The sequence below is a fragment of the Aegilops tauschii genome, chromosome 1 (genome assembly GCF_002575655.3).
Source record: "Aegilops tauschii subsp. strangulata cultivar AL8/78 chromosome 1, Aet v6.0, whole genome shotgun sequence".
Taxonomy (NCBI): domain Eukaryota; kingdom Viridiplantae; phylum Streptophyta; class Magnoliopsida; order Poales; family Poaceae; genus Aegilops; species Aegilops tauschii.
This window is the reverse complement of record NC_053035.3, coordinates 329,931,843-329,939,062: the sequence shown is the minus strand read 5'-3', so window position 1 is coordinate 329,939,062 and position 7,220 is coordinate 329,931,843.

Below are 7,220 nucleotides of genomic sequence, written 5' to 3'. Positions count from 1 at the left end.
ATTTTTATTTTGTCATAGGCTTCCATCCTTCATAATGCCGCCCAAGGCTCCCAAAGCACCCGTCACATGCAACTGGGTTAGATCCACCGTCACTGATAGCATCTTAAACGATTTTGTGAAGACTGGTCATCTGCCGAAGAAAGAGATCATGTCTTATCGTGCTCCTGACCCGTCAGAAGAGAAGCCTCAACCCAAGGATGGGGAAGTTGTCATTTTAACTGATCACATGAACCGGGGCTTTGCTCCACCCGGTTCAAAAAATTTCAGAGACGTCTTGCACTTTTTTGACCTGCGACCTCAAGACATCGGACCCAATTCCGTGTCAAACATCTGCAATTTCCAAGTATTCTGTGAGGTGTACTATAACACCCCGGATGTAACTTGTCATATTTGTAACTCCGACTCTTGCCATTTTCGGCTATGTGTTATGATATTTCCTCCGTGGTCGGGTTTTGTCTTTCGTTTTGCATTTTGTCATGTCATGCATTTTCATATCATGTCATCATGTCCATTGCATTCGCATACGTGTTTGTCTCATGCATCCGAGCATTTTCCCCGTTGTCCGTTTTGCAATCCGGCGCTCCTATCTCCTCTGGTGCACCCCTCTTGTTTTCTTTCGTGTGCGAGTGTCAAACTTTCTCGGAATGGACCGAGGCTTGTCAAGTGGCCTTATTATACCACCCGGAGACCACCGGTCAAGTTTCGTTCCATTTGGAGGCCGTTTGGTACTCCAACGGTTAACCGGGCATCCGCAAAGTCCATTTGAGTGTCCAGCAAAACCCCCCTCTAAAACCAGCCCAAAACCCACCAAACTCTCTTCCATGCTCTAGGTCGTTCGATCACGATCGTCTGGGCGAAAACCACACCTCATTTGGACTCTCCTAGCTCCCTCTAGCTATATATTTGCATCTTCCCCGAAAAACGAACTCAATCCAACCCTAGAAAATTCCCTCGCGCCGCACCGGACGCGTCCAGCGCCGCCGGACGAAAACCCGCCGCCGCACGCAGCCAATAGGGGCGCGCCACGTCACCCCCGGGCGCCCCACTTCGCCGCCCCGCGCCGCGGCCCGCCAGGACCACCGCGGGCCCGCGCGCCCGCCGCCGCCTCGCCTCCCGTGCGCCTCCGCCGCCGCCTCACCGCGCCACCGCCGGCCGGCCCCGCCACCTCGCCGCCCGCCGTTCGCCGCCGGCGCCGCCGGCCGGTCCCGAGGCCGCCGCCCGAGCCCCGTCGGCCATCCTCTCCTCTCCGGCCACCCGCCTCCTCTTCTCTCCCGCCGGCGACGAGCGCCGCTCGGCCCCGATCTGGATCTCTGTGAGCGTTGACCCGTACCCCCCCCGAAATATTTCTAAGTGTTGGATTTTTCTCAGTATGTGCCTTTGTTCGTGATGCCATAACTCCTTGCATGTAGCTCCGATTTACGCGTGTAATATGTAAAATTGTTTGCCTCGTGATGCTCTACATTTTGTTCAATTGCACCATATTCATTAGAGGTCATCTTGATGCCCAAATCTCTGTTGGAAGAGGGCTAGTTGCTGTTATTCTCTGGTTCTTAGCAGAACTTGGAGATTTGTCATTTTTGTATCACTTAATCCGTGCATCTTATGAGCATGAGCTCTACATGTGTTTTGAAGTATGCCATTCCATCTTTCCAGTGGTGTACTCCATGTATTTTTGTGATCTCTGTGGTGACTAGCACAAGCATGCAAAGTAGGCTCCGTAATGTTTCTGATTTCAGGGACTTGGTGATTTCTCTAAGTCTTTGTCTGCTGTTATTTGGTTGCCATGTAAACTTGATGCTACAGAGAGATCCATGCATATTTTGGAGATGTTCAGTAAGGATGTTTTGTAGCTATAGTTGTAGTTGATCCATTCCTGGAATTGTTTGTAATTATGGAGTGCCATAGTATGACTCAATTTTGCTCTACTTTTGCTATAAAATATTTCTGGCAGATTCTTAACATGATATGCAATTTTGCCAAGCTTATTGTAGTTGATCCACACATGCTATGCAATTGTTCTTTCCATGGTTAGCTTAATAAACATGCCATCTTGCTGTAGGTGTGCTTGGTTTGTCATGCATTGCTCTGTAGTGAGTGCATCAAGCTCACAAAGAGGCCTACATATTATTATTTCTGCCATGCTCTGTTTTCTGCTAAGTCTGAAACCTGATAACGAAACTTGTTATGTTTACATGCTTGCCATCATATCTTCTGGTCCTTTTTGGCTTATGGTCACTAAGGGACTTTTGTCATATGCATTTAGTAGAACGCTTCCATGCCTTGGTTTGCTATGTTAAGTTCCTGTAGCATGTTTATTTCGTGCTCTGAATATTGCTACCTGATGCTGTTTTCTGCCATGTCCAGTTTTTCACCAAGTCTGTGAACCTGTTATCTTTTGCACTTTTGCCATGCTTGTTTGAGCTTGATATGTTGTGAACTAGCCATAGCTCATTGTTCATCTTTTGTCAAGCATCTTCTGTAGATTACTGCCATGTGCTTTGTTGCTATGTTGGAGTGATGTAGCTTTGTTACTTGTTGCATTTTAAGTGCTATCATGCTGTTAATCGCAGATTCGTGTCATTCTTGTTTTGCTTGCCATTTGCAAACCGTGCATTCGATTCCGGTGATCTTTATATCGATTTCGACCGAAATCACCTCATCTTTCCAGTGGCATGCTTGATTTGCCAAGTTACTGCCATGTTCATCATTTTCCTTCCGGAGCACGCATATGCATCGCATATCATATCTTGCATATCATACATGTTTTGCATCATGTTGCTTGTGCATTTCTCGTGATTGATTGTGGTTCGGTTTGCTTGTGTTCTTGTCTTGGGTAGAGCCGGGAGACGAGTTCATGAACGAGGAACCTGTTGAGTACGCTTACGAGGATCAAGCTTTCGACAACTCTGAGAACCTTGCAGGCAAGATGACCACCCCTCGATATCACTTCTATCTTTGCTTTGCTAGTTGTTCGCTCTATTGCCATGCTACGCTACGTATTACTTGCTATATCATGTCTCCCATTTTGCCATGTCAGCCTCTAACCATCCATTCCTAGCAAACCGTTGTTTGGCTATGATACCGCTTTTGCTCAGCCCCTCTTATAGCGTTGCTAGGTTCAGGTGAAGTTGAAGTTTGTTCCATGTCGGAACATGGATATGTTGGGATATCACAATATCTCTTATTTAATTAATGCATCTATATATACTTGGTAAAGGGTGGAAGGCTCGGCCTTATGCCTGGTGTTTTGTTCCACTCTTGCCGCCCTAGTTACTGATATGCCGGGATTATGTTCCTTGATTTTGCGTTCCTTACACGGTCGGGTGATTTATGGGACCCCCTTGACAGTTCGCCTTGAATAAAACTCCTCCAGCAAGGCCCAACTTTGGTTTTACCATTTTCCACCTAAGCCTTTTCCCCCGGGTTTTCGCGAGCCCGAGGGTCATCTTTATTTTAACCCCCCCGGGCCAGTGCTCCTTCGAGTGTTGGTCCGAACTGAGCAGACTGCGGGGCCCCCTCTTGGAAACTCGAGGTCTGGGTTTACTCGTAGGATGTCTCATCCGGTGTGCCCTGAGAACGAGATATGTGCAGCTCCTATCGGGATTTGTCGGCACATTCGGGTGGCTTTGCTGGTCTTGTTTTACCATTGTCGAAATGTCTTGTAAACCGGGATTCCGAGACTGATCGGGTTTTTTCCGGGAGAAGGTTTATCCTTCGTTGACCGTGAGAGCTTATGATGGGCTAAGTTGGGACACCCCTGCAGGGTATTATCTTTCGAAAGCCGTGCCCGCGGTTATGAGGCAGATGGGAATTTGTTAATGTCCGGTTGTAGAGAACTTGGCACTTGACCCAATTAAAATACATCAACTGCATGTGTAGCCGTGATGGTCTCTTCTCGGCGGAGTCCGGGAAGTGAACACGGTCTGAGTTATGTATGACGTAAGTAGGTGTTCAGGATCACTTCTTGGTCATTGCTAGATGACGTCCGTTCCGTTGCTTCTCTTCTCGCTCTCATTTGCGCAAGTTAGCCACTATATATGCTTATTGCCGCTGCAGCTCCACCTCATTACTCCTCCCTTCCTATAAGCTTAAATAGTCTTGATCTCGCGGGTGTGAGATTGCCGAGTCCCCGTGACTCACAGATTCTACCAAAACAGTTGCAGGTGCCGACGATGCCAGTGCAGATGATGGCGTCGATCTCAAGTGGGAGTTCGACGAGGAACGTGGTCGTTATTATGTGTCTTTTCCTGATGATCAGTAGTGGAGCCCAGTTGGGACGATCGGGGATCTAGCATTTGGGGTTGTCTTATTTTCATCTGGATTTTGACCGTAGTCGGTCCATATGATTGTATTTTGGATGATGTATGATATTTATTCATGTATTGTGTGAAGTGGCGATTGTAAGCCAACTCTTTATCCCATTCTTGTTCATTACATGGGATTGTGTGAAGATGACCCTTCTTGCGACAAAACCACTATGCGGTTATGCCTCTAAGTCGTGCCTCGACACGTGGGAGATATAGCCGCATCGTGGGCGTTAAAAGTTGGTAATCAGAGCCATCCCCGACTTAGGAGCCCCCTGCTTGATCGAATCGCTGGCGTTGTTGAGTCTAGAACAAAAATGGTTTGAGTCTTAGGATTATATATATCGGAGAGTAGGATTCTTTTTACTCCTCAGTCCCTTCGTCGCTCTGGTGAGGTCTCCTGACGTAGAAGTTTTGACTATTTCTCTCCTCAAATTTCACTAATTTTTTTTAGGATCACGCGGGTATCTTGGAATCGTTCCGATGGTTTTGTGACGAGAACATTGTTCTTGGTGCCTCCTGTCATTTAGGGGTTGTAGCAGTGTCCCGGGGAGTTGAGCTCCGAGGTGTTGTCGTCACAAATTTATCGTTGCAGTTCTGGAATACCTGAGTTTCGCCGACATCGAAATCTCTTTTATGTAGTTGTTGGTGAGATCACCTTGACGCCACCCAGTACTGGGGCGGGAGTTCGGGAGTATTGCCATAACTTGTATAACGGATGTTTTTCGAAGGTTGAGGTAAACGATTTTCGGAGATTTCTTGGTTATGTGTTGACGGATGGATACAACTGGATCTAGGGATTGCTAGCTTGTGTGATATATTTTGTGTCCCCTGTATCCCCTACACCAGATTGCATAACCAGAAAGTTTCGGGAGTTTTTAAGTGGGAATTCTAGTAGCCTTAGGATATCTTTCCGACAGACGCATGATATGAGATTGGGGTTCGACGTCTAGTGGTCCGCCTGTATACGGTTGATTTTACAGTGGTTTCGTAGTGTCTTAAAGAGTCCATGGCTTTGCCGACTCGGGGACGCTTCGTATGTCATGTGCACAGCCTTGTACATGATGGTGCTGTACGATTGAGCCCGTGTGGGCCCCACCACGAAAACTTCGGATGAAATCTCTATCATATGTGTGTTCCGGCTTATTCTTCAAGCCAATACTTTGTTTTATTGTGTATTGTGGTTTTCGAGTTGCTTCGAATTCATATGTTGATTCCATATCTTTTTCAAGTGGCTTCTCAACTTATGAAAGTGTGATGATTTACTACGGAATTCATTCGTTCATCTTCGTTCGAATGTTTATTGTGAAGACTATATGTTGCAATTTCTATCCGTTGATTCTACTTATCTATTTGTCTATCAGGATGGTAACAGATGTCACCCTCTTCAGGATGGCTCCGCCAACGCGTCAGAATCCGGATTGCAATGAAGGGAGTCAAGCAAACCCTCCGCCACCACCTCCACCTCCGGAGGCTTGGCAAGCAATCATGGCAGCCACCAACGCCAATGCTCAAATGATTCTGCAACTCTTGCAAGAACGTACTCAAGGGCAAGGCAATCAAGGCAATCAAGGTCAAGGCAACAATCAGTTTCACTTTGCCACTCTCAACCAGTTTCTCGCAAATCAGCCCAAGTCTTTCAGCTACTGTGCCGAGGCCACGGATGCCGATGATTGGCTCGTGGACATCAACAAGCATTTTGAATGTAGCAATGTCAGGCCTGAGGACTTTGTCAAGTTCGCTTCTTTTCAGCTCAAGGACCAAGCTGCTGATTAGTTTCAGCAATACAAAGATTCCAGAGGAGGTCGTGTGATCACTTGGACTGACTTCTGTCGGGATTTCGAAGCGCACCACATTCCACAAAGTGTTGTTGAGAGCAAGCGTGAGGAGTTCCGCAATCTCAAGCAAGGCAACATGTCTGTGTATCAATACAACATTCAGTTTCAGAAACTTGCTCGCTTCGCTAAGCAAGACGTTCCTGATGAAAAGAGCATGATCTATCACTTCAGAGGTGGCCTTAAAGAGGATCTGCAGTTAGCTCTCGTTCTTGTTGAGCCTACTCAGTTTGATCAATTCTACAATATGGCACTGAAGCAAGAGGCTGCTCAGCTCAAGTGTGAGGCTTCTAAGAAAAGAGTCAGAGACGCAGTCCAGTCTCCTTCTTCCTCACTTGTGACAGCTAAGCAACAGAAGTTCTGGTTGCCTCCTCCTCCTCCGTTTCGTCAGCCTTATCAGCAGAAGAACAAAGGTGGCCATGGTTCTTCAAACACTTCCAACTCTGGCTATCAGAACAAGTCTCAGAATCAAGCGCCAAAGTCCAATGCTCCTTATCACCGTCCACTCTCAGAGGTGACTTGCAACAAATGTCAGCAGAAAGGTCACTATGCTAACAAGTGCTTCAACCAAAGGCGTCTTCCTCCTCCTCCTCCTGTCAGATCTTCCAGCAATGCAGTGGTCAAGCATAATCCAAAGTCTGCAAAGGTGAACATGATGAATGCAGCTCAAGCGGAGGAATCTACTGATGTGATAATGGGTAATCTTCCTGTTAATGATATTCCTGCAAAAGTTCTTTTTGATACTGGTGCATCGCTTTCTTTCATATCAAGACCATTTGCATTTAAGCATGAGTTGGCTTATCAAGATTTGCCTAGACCGTTATCAGTTGTCTCTCCGGGTAAATTCATGAATGCAAGCTCTATGGTTCCGAATGTTTCCATCAAGATGGGAAACTACAAATTCCAGTCTTCTCCAATTGTTCTTGGTGACTCGGATATTGATCTTATTCTCGGGATGGACTGGCTTTCTAAGCACAAGGCTCAACTTGATTGTGCTGCTAGGGAAATTCAATTGACACACTCTTCTGAGGATGTGATTATTTATGCCGCTCGTGATGAAACCATTCGGTTTTTCTCTCTC